Source organism: Lampetra planeri, chromosome 78 (assembly GCF_965212315.1).
Source record: "Lampetra planeri chromosome 78, kcLamPlan1.2.h2, whole genome shotgun sequence".
Taxonomy (NCBI): Eukaryota; Metazoa; Chordata; class Hyperoartia; order Petromyzontiformes; family Petromyzontidae; genus Lampetra; species Lampetra planeri.
Genome location: NC_136183.1, coordinates 1536046 through 1550588, shown reverse-complemented (window position 1 = coordinate 1550588; position 14543 = coordinate 1536046).

Below are 14543 nucleotides of genomic sequence, written 5' to 3'. Positions count from 1 at the left end.
GACATGCATTTGCGGAAATTACATCTCCGTGCGTCGCTGGTTGGCTACACACTTGACTGAAACTTTATTGCGTGAGCGACAGCAAGTGGAATGAATATATATATCTTGTCACACAGCCCCAATCATGTCTTTTTTAAAGCCTGCAGTGAAGAGAAAAGTTGGTGACGAGCACAGACCGTGGCAGAGCGCATTTCTGACCTGTCAAGTGACATTTATGATCAACTGCGTGAGAAAGCCAAATTTTTCAATGCATACTCAGTCGCTCTTGACGAGAGTTCAGACATCACTGACACTGCCCAGCTCACAATATATGTCCCTGATGTTGATGACAATTTTGAAGTGATGGAGGAGTTGCTCACAGTAATTCCAATGCATGGCCACACCACCGCTCAGGAGATATTTTGCCAGCTGTGTGATGCCATTGTGAATGCTGGTTTGACATGGAAGAAGTTTGTTGGAATAACAACCGACGGAGCGCCATCAATGACAGGGAGGAAAAATAGACTGGTGGCACTTGTTCAAAGAAAACTAGAAGAGGAGGGTGTGGAGGAGGCCATTGCTCTTCACTGCATCATCCATCAGCAGGCCCTTTGCAGCAAATGCCTGAAGTTTGACAATGTGATGTCTGTTGTTGTGAAATGCATCAACCAAATCAGATCCAGGGGCTTAAAGCACCGGATGTTCCGTACTTTTTTAGAGGAAATGGAGTCAGAATATGAGGATGTGCTCTACTTCACCGATGTACGTTGGCTCAGCAGGGGAAACGTCTTGAAGATATTTTTTGAGTTGAGAGCAGAAGTGAAAGCCTTCATGGAGAAGGATGGGGTGGCTGTTCCTGTGCTAAGTGATCCCAAATGGCTCATGGACTGAGCTTTTCTTGTTGACATCACGCATGAGCTGAATGTACTGAACAAGAAGTTACAAGGCCAGGGGCAGCTCGTCAGTGCTGCCTATGACAACGTGAGAGCATTCTCCACAAAACTTGTGTTATGGAAAGCCCAGCTCTCTCAGACAAACCTTTGCCATTTCCCAGCATGCAAGGCACTCCTGAATGCAGGCACACCATTCATTGGTGAGAAGTATGTTGATGCCATTTTGAGGCTACAGGAGGAATTTGATCACAGATTTGCAGACTTCAAGACGCACAGAGACACTTTTCAAATTTTTGCGGATCCCTTCTCCTTTGATGTGCTTCAAATGGAGCTCATTGACCTGCAGTGCAACTCTGACCTCAAAGCCAAGTTCAGGGAGGTGAGTGGAAAAGAAGACAAGCTTGGGCAATTTTTGCGAGAATTGAACCCCAGCCTCCCTGAGCTTTCCCGAATGTTCAAGCGGACCATGTGCCTTTTTGGGAGCACATATTTGTGTGAAAAGCTCTTTTCCACCTTGAACTTCAATAAGTCCAAGTACAGGTCCAGACTTACTGATGATCATCTTCAAGCCATACTTAGGGTCTCAACTGCTTCCTCCCTCAAGCCAAATGTGGCTCAGCTATGTGAGAGGAAGCGCTGCCAGGTCTCTGGCAGCAAGAAGTAGGCAAGAAAAGCCATGTTCAGAAGAACCGTTCATGTTCTTCAATATTCTATTCATGTTAAAAATAACCCATTGAAGTTAAATAACTGTTAGTAATGACATTTGAGAAGTTTGGATTTTTTTTGTAAAGTTTTTTTTGTGGAATACCTGATGCGGCCCAGCCTCACCCAGATACTGCCTCCAGCGGCCCCCAGGTAATTTGAGTTTGAGACCTCTGCCCTGACTTAAAACTTTTGGGCTGTCTATAAATAACGTCACGCGATTTTGGCCGATTTTTTACCCCTCCTCCCCCCATGTCACAAAAAGTCAGACCCCCCCTCAAATATGACGTCGCAAAGCTCTGCCCCCCCACCAAACCATATTTCCATTTTGAAAATAAAACATGCTTCAAATCACTTTAAACTATTGCCATTGTAGTGTGTATTTAATGTGACGCTGCACTTTGATGTTGTAGGAGGTATTAAAAAGGAGGCGTTGGAAAGCTGAAATTTAGCATAACATTCACTTGAAAATCTTCAATGTCTAACTAAAACTGCAGATGTTCAGGATATTATATTTAAATTCTCTTATAATTAAAAAATATTAAAAGTAATTATAACTATAACTATTATAACTATACTTATTTCCCTCATTAAAATGCAAATCAATTTATAACATTTTTGACATGCGTTTTTCTGGATTTTTTGTTGTTATTCTGTCTCTCACTGTTCAAATAAACCTACCATTAAAATTATGGACTGATTATTTCTTTGTCAGTGGGCAAACGTACAAAATCAGCAGGGGATCAAATACTTTTTTCCCTCACTGTATGCATTGCAGTTGTTTCGATTGCTCACATCCCGCTATTTACTGATACGTAGTACTGCGATGCTGATAGTTGTGCCATCATCGGGGATTGCTGTGCACGTTCATGTGTGTGTTTGAGTCCATACGTGTGTGCGTGTAGGTTCATGCGTCTGTGTGTAAATCCTTGTGTGTGTCTGTCTTTTTAGAACGGACAACGTCCGATGTGTGTGTGTGTACGTCCATGTGTTTGTGTGTGTCAGTGCAAGTGTGCGTGTCAGGCCATGTGTGTGTATCAGTCGCTGTGTGTGTGTTAGTCGATGTGTGTGTGTTAGTCTATGTGTGTGCATGCCTCCATGTCAGTGTGTAAGTCGATGTGCGTTTGTGTGTATATGTGTGTCAGTGTGTGTGTACGTCCATTTGTTTGTGTGTCAGTCCATATGTGTGTGTTAGTCCACATGTGTGTGTAAGTCCTTACATGTGTGCGCGTCACTCGATGTGTGTGTGTAAGTCAATGCGTGTGTCTGCGTTTATATGTGTGTGTTAATCCATGTGTGTGTGTCTAAAGTATATGTCTGTATGAGAGTTCATATGTGTGTGTACGCCAATGTGTGTGTCACTCTATGTGTGTGTATGTGTAAGTCGATGTGTTTCTGTGTGTTAGTTGATGTGTGTGTTAATCCATATGTGTGTATCTAAAGTACATGTCTGTGTCTGAGAGTCCATATGTGTATGTAGGGCAATGCGTGTATCAGTCTATGTGTGTGTGTAAGTCGATGTGTGTGCGTGGGTCCATGTGTGTGTGTAACTCCATGTGTGTGTATCTAAAGTGGATGTCTATGTGTGTGAGTCCATATGTGTGTGTAAGTCGATGTGTTTGTGTGAGTCGATATGTGTGTGTGTTTCAGTCCATGTGCGTGTGTGTTAGTCGCTGTGTGTGCATGCCTCCGTGTTAGTCAGCGTAAGTCCATTTTTCATAATCAACGATTTTTGGGTTTAGATCGCGTTATTTATAAATGTGTCGTAACCCTCCACCACCCGACACGGCCAATCAGTAAAAAAAAAGTGTCACGTTGACAAAAGACAAATAGTTCACTGCTTTAGCCCACCGGTGTGTTGAAGCGTGAAACCACAACATTTACAATTTGAGTACGACGCTTCGCTGGTAATTGCATCCAGCATCATCGGGCAATTCGCCAGAATGGTGAGGCTCTGCTGTGTCTCCCGTTCTTATATAGAGCAGCAGCAGGGTGACTTCATCATTAACTCATTAACTCATCAGGTGCAAAGATTTGAGGGGGGGGGTTATTGTAATTATATACTTGATTAGTAATAAGGCTATTGTTACGATGCGAGTTGTAGATTAGTAATCATTTGGAATGTGTTCTATTGTGATTATGCTACATTAATAATCAGTTAGTGCTTGTTTCCTTTATAAGGAATTGTAATGCATCTTATTTAATAATGCGCTTCCAGGCCGCACTAAGCCTGTAGCTGTCTGAGCGATTAAAGTTATCTACAACTCGCATCGTAACAATAGCCTTATTACTAATCAAGTATATAATTACAATAACCCCCCCCCCCCCTCAAATCTTTGCACCTGATGAGTTAATGAGTTAATGATGACGTCACCCTGCTGCTGCTCTATATAAGAACGGGAGACACAGCAGAGCCTCACCATTCTGGCGAATTGCCCGATGATGCTGGATGCAATTACCAGCGAAACGTCGTACTCAAATTGTAAATGTTGTGGTTTCACGCTTCAACACACCGGTGGGCTAAAGCAGTGAACTATTTGTCTTTTGTCAACGTGACACTTTTTTTTTTACTGATTGGCCGTGTCGGGTGGTGGAGGGTTACGACACATTTATAAATAACGCGATCTAAACCCAAAAATCGTTGATTATGAACAATATTGGTCGCGAAAGCCTACGTATAAGTCCATTTCTTTGCGTGTCTGCAGGTCTATGTGTGCGTCTTAGTCCATGTGTGTGCTTTATTGACCTGCTCAAGGCCTATGATACCATCAGTAGGTCTGGCCTCTGGGTTGTTCTTCATGCTTTCGGAGTCCCTCACCCTTTGCTCACGATCCTAAAAGACCTTCATGATGGTGAGTGGCCCCTCGTCAAACTACGTGGCCGTCAGTCAGAGCCATTCCCTCTACACCTTGTGGGTGTGACGGGGATGTCCTCTGGCTCCCACATTATTTAACACGTAGTTGGTGAAGCCTTCAATGGCTGTAGCGGAGGAATTACCGTATGGTACAGATACAATGGGAGGCTGATCGATGCCTGGGTGCGGTCAAGGGATGGTTCCCTATTGCTCAACCATGTTATGTATGCCGATGCTCTGGTGATTGCTGCTCACTCAGAGGAAGAGTTGGAGGCACTTCTGCTGAACCCAGAGCTTGCCACTAAGAGGTGGGGCCTTACCATCAGCCCCACCAAAACTAAGCACCTGCCTGCGTATTTTGTACCATCGGACAATCCACCCCCACTACTCACAATTGGTAATGCGGTAGTTGTGCAAAGATTAGAGAGATTCCCATACCTGGTCAGTGTGATCATGACCGGCTCCTGTTTAACAGCAGAGGTCTCACTCCAAATCAGTCGAGCGCCATTATCTTTTCATCGGCTGCGTTACGCTGTGTGGAAGCTACCTGCTCTCTCGCTCCGCATGAAGCTCCAGGTCTTCTCGGCCATGGTAATTCCCTCCCTTCTCTACGCTTACGAAACGTGCACCCCCCTAATGGAACATCTTCGCCAGTTAGAAACATTTAGGCTGGCCTGCTAACGATCCATCCTGGGTTTAACCATGTGTTTGTGTGCGTCTAAATCGATGTGTTGCTATGTGTGTGGGTCGATGTCTGTGTGTAAGTTCATGTGTGTGTCTGCCTTTTTCGCCTGAATTTAGCAAACCGAAACAAGTAAAATTCATTTTAGAAAGAATAAAGAATAAGTCTACATTATAGACTGCCAGTATGCTCACCGAGGCTAAGAACCAGGCTACAGTCTACATCATAGACTGCCAATACACTCACCCAGCTTAATAACCAGGCTACAATCTACATTATAGACTGCCAGTACACTTCGATTAAAAACCAGGCTACAGTCTACGTTAGTAGGTTTTTTAATTCACTTCATTTGTATTATTACTTTTTATATCTTCCGTGACTTTACTTAAAGAACCAAAGAATTTCCCAACCAAGATTCTCCAGACTTGCTGGCGCTGTCTTTGCAGTTTGCATCCAGCCTCACCGACACCCTGTCTTCACGTCGAGACTTGCTGACAGTCTTTGCACAAGCTAAAATCTTCTAATGGTTCCTGCGTTACAAGCTATGGGCTTATTGTGGCACTTGGGATTTCACATCTCTAATGCAGACTCTGCTCCTTATAGATCGATCTCCTTATGCGCGTTTCAGTTGCAAAATACTTAAAAGGCCTTCAAACACAGTGTACTTGACGGGGTTTTTTAATGTTCTCTGGCGGTTGTGAAGATTTGATGACCGTGCAAACGTCTTACACACACAGTACACATGATGGGCTCCTCTTCTGTGCGTGTTCTCTGGTGTCGGTCAAGATTTGATGACCGTGCAAATTAATTCCAAGACTGAGTGCACAGTCGTCAGGTCCCGTGGACCTGACCTACATATTTAAGTAAACATGTGGTAAGCAGTGGGATATCGATGGACACTGTTATTTAAGTTTATTTAAACATATATTAAAATGCAATAAAACCTAGGCTAGAATACAAATCGATAACAAAAATTCATGATGCACTTAAAATGTGCTCTTAAAATTACCTCATTGCTATGAAACAGATCAGCATACACGACGTCTCTTTCATTTATCGGTCTCTCCACGAAACAAATAAATGTTTTACACAAACTACAAATATCAGCCTTCTGAGAGTGCATCATTGATTCAGTGCAAGCCACCTGTGGACCGGTATTGGTGGACAATGTCTCAACAGCAATCGGGCTTGCTTCAACCGATGGTTACGAACATCCAGATATTAATCAGCAAGTGGCATTTATAGTCCTAGTTCGAATGTATCTCCTATAGGTAACTTTTAAGTGATATGCCTTGTAACTGATGAATGATGCGGATGCTCCTTATTTCAAAGATAATGACTTGTTCCAGAGAGATATGCTTCTTGAATCACGAAAAATACCAGTTGACCCGTATCAAAAGAACAGCTCTCACATGAGTTATCTGTATAGGTTACTTCCAAAACACACACTTTCTCCTAACAATCACGTATTCCACGTTTGACCCTTATAGACAAAATGTTACATGTACGCACAAAATAAGCCAAGTATTCATGAAATTATAATTCTAAATTATCGATAGGCATATTGAAAAAGTGTAATTACTGCACTGAAATTTACTTCATATTATATCGTATTTACAAGAAGTTGATCTCTGTCGGATGAGGCCTACACCTGCAGCACTAAGATTGAGGGAAACCAAGTAGTAGTGCATTCTCTTTTTGTTGCAGAGGTTCAAGGTTCAAGTCCGACAGGCATCCCTGGTTAGTCCAAGAACATTCATTACAAATATGGACCGTTTTCTTAACAGCTGATTCTAAAACATACTATTGCGTCATTAAAAACGAGTAGGCGATTGCATGCTGGCGTTGTGGTTAAAATTGGGCAAATTCGAAACATTACACACAAATTACACAACTGAGATTACACATCAATCATCACCCCCTACTAACAGACTCATGCCCACATGCAGGCTGGTGCAGGGCCACCTTATGCCACACAAGGGCAGCTGCCACTTGGGGGGGTGCTTGTTTTACCTAGTGTCTTGAATTTTTTGTTAAATAATAAAGATGTAATTGTATTAACTTATGCTAATTTAGGAAAATATTGACATTTATGCGATTATGCAAATTAGGCTCGGGTTTCTTATCTCGGGTGTATTACTAATCGTGATAGTACAATGCAAAATGTGCAATTTTATGAAATTATTTAAATGCATGCGATTATGCAAATTAGGATCAGCTACTTTGTCTAAGGTTGTATTACCAATCGTGATAACACAATGAAAAAGGTGTAATAAATTCTGTAAATTTATGCAAATGTAGTGACATCAGGGATGTCACTGTATGGTGCCGGTCCAAGAGGGTAGTGGGTTGCTGTGTGAGGCCGGCTCTAGCACAGCACGGCATGCGATGTACTGTCATCGCGTACACCTCGTAGGTGGGTGTAGTTCCAGCCCTAGCGGGGCTTGGTGAGCGCTGGGATAGCACGGACACCACGCATAGCGTGTAGTGCGGGCTCCCACCAGGGAGAGTGGGAGAGTGTCAGCCCAGGGGCAGGGTTGCCCTGGGCCATGGCACTCTGGTTGACCCCGTAGACACGTGATCTGGAGTGTCCACAAAGAGGGACCCAGGTAAGGTGGCTAGAGGGTGATCACGTGTCCAGGGAGAGCTCTCGAGAGGGATCAAGAGGGAGTTAGAACGCTCGAGAAGGTAGGCGGGGCCAAGGGCAGAGCGGCCCCAACCCGGGGGGATATAAGGTGGGTCCCTGGGCGGGACTGGGGTTCTTCGTTCTACAAGCTGGAAGCTCCACGTCTACAACCTGGAAGCTCTACGAGGCATCAACACGTGGTCGGGGACCCGAGTGAGGGTCTGACCCTTCGTAGCTGTAACTCCTACATATAGAATAGTTAGCTGGGTGTATCTGGTGAAGGGGCCCTTTATGTTAATGGGTTGATGTTACAAATAAAGTATTGCTTCTAAAGAACGTCTATGTCAACACGTCGCAGACCACATAGCAGGACGTCGCACAGCGAGGACGAGGACCTCGTGCCACCTACAGCTCCGCAGGATGCGGTAGTGACGCTACTGGTGGAGCGGGGCACCAGCTGGCCACTTGACACTTCGCCATCGGCGTCCCTCCGGGAGGCGCAAAGTCGCCTCGCAGAGCTCCTCCACACTGCCGCTTCGCTCCTCGTGAAAATCAATCCAGTGATCTCACCGGTGAAGGAAGAAGCGGCGATGCCGCTCATGGATGGCGACTCCGCCATTTCGCAGCAGGCGGGAAACTCGGCGACGCAGCCCACGCTTTCGGCCACCATTTTGTCGCCGGCGCGGAGAGTGCAGCCCACCAAAATTGAAAGCGCGCCATCCGCGCCAATGGACATCCCGGCTCTCCGACGTCGACTTCCCTTCATTAAGGAGTTTGCGGCTACCAGTGGCAACTGGGTGGTTTTTAAGCGGTGATTCCTCACGAATGCCGACTTGGCAGGATGGACGGAGGCGCTGCCTGCCGCCCTCGACGACGCCCTTGCGGTGTTTCTCGCCATCCCGCCGCCAGAATGGTCCACCCTCACGAGGGCTTTCGACCAAATGACGTCTATTTACAAGCCTCCCGCAAATGTGCCACAAATTCGCCACGCGATGGAAGAGGGAGAACGAGTCAGCCCTCGCCTTCCGTAACGTGCTTTTGGCGCTAGCGAAAGCCGCCTTTCCTAAAATGGACCACAATGGAAATGGAATCGACGCGTTGGTCCTCGAGAGACTGCTGGTCTTGGCGAAAACCCTTCACACCATCCTTCCAGCCAAAGATGATGACATCTCGTCTCTTAAAGTCGCTAAGTGCATCCAAGCCAGGCAACTTCTATAATGGGACAGGACGCTGGTGATATGTGCCGTGTCCCACACGGAGCCGGGGCCGCCGGATGGAGGGGAGCCCCTGTTGGCATGCGTGTTGACTCGGGGTGGTGGCGACCGGGGTGACGGTGGCGCGTGACGGACGGACGAGCAGTGGCGGCCAAGATCGTCGTCTCGTTCCAGAGGCGGCGTCTCCCAGCATCACCGCCATCCCATGCTTCCCTACACCCTAAGGCAGGGGTGTCCAAACTTTTTGCTAAGAGGGCCACATTTGATAAAGTGAAGATGCCCGGGGGCCAATATATCCTTTTGACATTGTTTTAACCACAAAAGTTACGTGTACATACACACTGTTATAAAACAAATTTCATTGTCACAATTACCTTTATTTTTCAAATGACAATGTAACCAAATATAAGCCACTCAGGCAGACGTGAACAACTCTAAAAACGCAATTCTGTCTTTCATTCAGTCAGATAACATTGAACAAACTGTATAGAATACCTTAAATTTCCATGAGTTTAATGATGTATTTATTCTGACAGAGCTAGCGAGCCATAAATAACACATTATAAGACCGAAGCTGCGGGCCGTATGAAATCACGGCCCACGGGCCGGACTTTAGACATGCCTGCCCTAAGGTGAGTCGCGACGCACTCCACACTTGACCCCTGGCCTCATCTCACCCATCTAGGCGCTTCGGTTTGCATCCTGGTCGCGCGTCGGTACGGGGGTGTCCTATGCGTAATCGTGAGATTCGTCAGCTCCGACCGGATCAGTGGTCAGAGCTGGCCCATCGAGTGGTAGCGGCAGCCGCGGGTTCATCTGCTGTGCTTGAGTTTATTGAGGGTATGGAAATTAGGATGCTAGTCAACACAGGTGCGTCGGCAACTATCATCTTGGAGTTAATTTACAATATTTTGCCCCCCAAGTGTCAGGTTCTAAACCCTGTTGATGCACCGTGTTTTGTCACTAACGGCGGCTCATTAAATTGTCGGGGCACATTCTTGTCTCCACGTCCCTGGCTGTTCCATGTTTACTTGGAACCGATTTCCTGGGTAGGATGCCATTTAAAATCCGCATTGACCGTGGCTGTTTGGAATTGCCATCCGGCCGTCATATGGCATTTTTGCCTTCCCCCACACGATTGTGTACGGCCAACGCTACGGTGCAGGCGCCTCCGGGCCGACGGAAAGAATCTCTCACGACGCCCAGATGTTAGTTCCCCTACGCTTGAGGAAGCCACTGAATTTGGGAACTACGGAGAATGGAATTGTTTGGGTCCTTCCAACAAGGTCACTCGTGGACTGACTTTGGTGATAATGCTCAAAGACCTTTTATTCAGGTTCTTAATGTTCGCTTGGTCACCACAGTCATCCAGGAGGGTATGGTGTTGGCTCATCCGTCACCGGCACGCCCGGAAGGGGGCGTCGTCGTGAATGTGGGTGCCAAGCCTTACACGAAACAATCCCGTGATGTGGATGAAAGCTGGATCGAAAAACTACGCACTAAAAGTGGTACCTTGTCCGCGGACCAGATAGGGAAGCTGCGGATGCTTTTGCGTGAGTTTTCGGATATTTTTAGCAAGGGTGAATTTGATATTGGATGCACGTCGCTTCTGAGTCACCACATTGATACAGGTGACGCGACCCCTATATGCCAGAATCCCTACCGGCTGAGCACGACAGAGAAGTAACATGTTCAGCTGGCAGTTGATGAGATGTTGGCCGCAGACATCATCTCACCATCAACCAGTCCCTGGGGAGCTCCGATTGTGCTTGTGAATAAGCACGACGGTAGCTTACGATTTTGCGTCGATTTTTTAAAACTTAATAAGGTCTCTGTTGTGAATGCATATCCCTTGCCTCACATGCTGGATGCGTTGGCAGGGGCATGTTTCTTCTCCACCCTGGATCTCCTATCCAGGTTCTGGCAGTTGCTGCTTGACGATGTCTCAAGACCTAAGATGGCCTTTCGTACGCCTCAGGGATTGTTCGAATTTAACCGGCTTCCTATGGGGCTCCATTCCACGCTGGCCATGTTCCAATGGTTGATGGAACTGGTCTTGGCGGGTCTCCAATGGGACTCGTGTTTGATATATCTCGACAATGTAATCGTCTTCAGCCGCACTTTTGACGACCATTTGCTCCCTCTGCGTGCTGTCTTTCTCAAAATATGTGCGGGTAACCTTGAATTTAAACCTCAAAAATGTCACCTTCTCCAGAAATCAGTTCGGTATCTTGGCCACATTGTTAACGAATCGGTATTGCAACCGACCCGGAGAAGACTGCATGCGTTCGAACTTGGCCGACCCCCACCTCAGTGACTGAGGTGCGCAGTTTCATCTGCTTTGCGTCCTATCGCCGTTTTGTTGCCGGGTTCGCGTAAATTGCAAAACCTCTCCACGCATTAACGGCTAAGGGTCATAAGTTTCCTTGGGGGGGGGGGGGGGGGGGGGGGGAGGAGGCGGAATTTCGTGCCATCCACGATGGATTGGTGAACGCCCCTCCCCTGCGTTATCCGGATTTTTCATTGCCATTCGTCCTCGATACAGACGCTAGTGTAGGGGTGTTAGAGAGAGAGCCGTTATGCATGGCAGCTTATGGGAAACAAACAGTGGGCGGGGCTACATGAGTGCACGGGGGGGGGTGCTCTCAACGACGTCCGCACCAGGCAGCCCGGGGCCCCACCCCTCAGCGGGGGTGGAGTATAAAGGGGGATGTGTCAGAGGGCTCGGGGCAGAATGTTAAAGCTAAACCAGTGAAGACCGAAGATCGTCTAGCTAGAGCCCTGGACTCCCCTGGGACGCCGCCCTTGTCAGGGCTGCGCAGGACCGAGCCAGCAGCGTGGTCCCGAGAACCAGAGCTAGTGCTCTGGGACTCCGGGTACCGTAGCCCGACTTACCAGTGTCGGGCCAGACAGCCTCCCCTAGCCCGTTAGTGGAGGACTAGGAGGTAGGTCAGAGATAGCTAGCAGTGTATTCCCAGCTAACCGGGTGAGGGGGCCGATACCCCCTCTAGTATTGTATGTCCACAGTTGTGACTACTTGTACGGAATAAATACGTGTGCCTCACCAACGGTGTCCAAGAGTCATCAACGGTACTTCACTAGCAATACCGGTATTGGTGCTGCCTTGTCGCAGGTTGTTGACGGGGTGGAGAGAGTTGTTGCGTATGGTAGTAAAGTGCTGTCTCCGGCCGAACAGCATTATTGCGTTACGCGCTGTGAATTACTAGCCATTGTGGTTTTCCTGCAGGAATATCGCCCTTACTTGTACGGCAGATGATTTGTGGTGCGCTCCGATCATGCAACACTCAAATATGCACTGCGTGTGGATCAGCCGTCAGGCCAATTATCACATTGGCTAGAGTACCTGCAGGACTTCCCGTTCAATGTTACATACCGCAAGGGTTCTTGCCATACGAACGCCGATGCCCTGTCGTGATTACTAATGACCAGAGGTTGTGCATGTTTTTCGGGTTCGGCGATGTAAACCGACCGATATGACCTCGCCACCTCCTCTCGCGGCATCTGCTGATGCGGTGACAGGCAGGACGGGCGCCGCTCCGGGCGCACGGGACGCCGCCCTCGGTCTGGATTACGTGGAATGGGGACGCCTTCAGGCGGAAGACGCTTCGCTGCTCAAATTGCGGCGTCGTGTGAGGGAAGCTGATGCAGGCGATGATCGACGGGGCATCGTCTCGTTGGTTCTGTGGGGCGGCTTACTCGTGCATTGGGACCGGGGGCTATGCCGTTATACCACAGTTGTCCTCACTGCCCTGCGAGGCGAGGTCATTTGTGCGGTGCACGAGCGTCTCTTGCACCTAGGCGTGCAGAAGACGCTGGCTACGCTCAAACGGGATTTCTATTGACCGGCCATGTCCAGGGATGTGGACGATTTGATCAAACGATGCATGCAGTGCACTCGGTGGAAGCCACCGTCGAAAACCCTGACGACCCCCCTTGCAATGGATTCAGGTATTGCATTTCAACGAACTTGTTGCTCTGGACATACTTGGCCCGTTTCCGACTACCGCTCGAGGGAACAAATACCTGCTTATGGCGGTCGAGTATTTTTCTCGATGGCCTGTTGCTTGGCCGCTCTCTAACCAATCGGCTGTGACTATTACGAAGGCATTCCTCAATGGTTATGTTATGGACAAAGGTGCTCCTGAACGCCTTTTGACCGATCAGGGAATAATTCTTCTTCTAAATTATTGCACGAGGTCTGCACTTTGTTGGGAACAAAGGTGTGCACGTCGCCGTACCACCCACAGACAGATGGTATGGTCAAACGGCTACATAGGACTCTGACCTCCATTTTGAGCCACCAGGTCAATGAGTCACAACTCGATTGTGATTTACATATCCCTGCGATCCTCGCCACTTACAGGATGGCTCAGCACACGTCCACCAGCTCCTCACCGTTTTTTTATGTATGGAAGGGAATACGACCCCCCCCCCCCCCCATCGATATACAGTGACAGGCCACGCCGACAATGTATACAGTGATACCTCGGTTCACGAACGCTTCTGTTCACGAACAACTCGGTTCACGAACAGAAAAGTTCATAAAAATATGCTCCGGTTCACGAACTCCGCTTCGGTTCATGAACAGGAGCCGCGGCCATTTTAATGCTATTTCCAGGCTGTCACATGGTCGTGACTTCCTGTAGGAAGATCGTGGAGAGAAGAAGAGACACAAAAAGAAGTACTGTGAGTACTGTGAAGACACTTTCAGTGACTTTTTGCTTTTTGGTGTGCTTTTTAGCACATACAGTACTGTGCTACTGTACTGTACAATACTGTACTTACTGTATTGTACAGTTCACCCGTTTGAGTGCTTACTGAAGTCATCTCAAGCAAGGTTAGTGTTCTCTCTTTATACATTACTATATTGTACAGTACTAATGTGTATTGTAATTTGTTTCATATTTTTGTGCTTCAAAAACCAAAAAAAAAGGTCAGAACGGATTAACCGGATTTACATTGAACCCTATAGGAAAATGTGCCTCGGTTCACGACCAATTCAGTTCGCGACCAGTCAGTTCACGAATTAAGTTCGTGAACCGAGGTATCACTGTAAATCCAATATTTCTGACTCCATTCGTTTCACTCTTGAGAAGCTTTCCGAGGCACGGGAAGCCTCCAGAGTTAATTCTGAGTCGCGACAATTGGACAATGAACGGCTTAAGGGAGTGCATGCTTCTCTGTATGAATGGACACATGGGGACAAGGCCTGGTTGTACTGTCCGCAGGTGCTGGTGGGTACGTCGCCTAAGTTACTCCAACCCTGGCCAGGGCCGGTCTATGATGTTTGGGTTGTTCGTCCACAGTGTGTCCAGATCAACTTGGGTCGGCAGAGTTGATTCGTGCATCCCTCTCGCCGAAACAGTTTATCGTGCCGCGCAGGGGCCGAGTGTCAAATGTGTCCGATGAGCCGGGGGTGTATGCCCGCTGAGGTTGGTCCTCAGCGGAGCGATTCTGTTCGCCCCCAGGTGCTGCACGACTTATGTCCCCTGCACGGCCGCACATGCCGACTTCGCAGGCTTTGAGCACGAAGGATCCGTCGAGCCGGCCTACTGCTCTCCGTGAGGAGCTG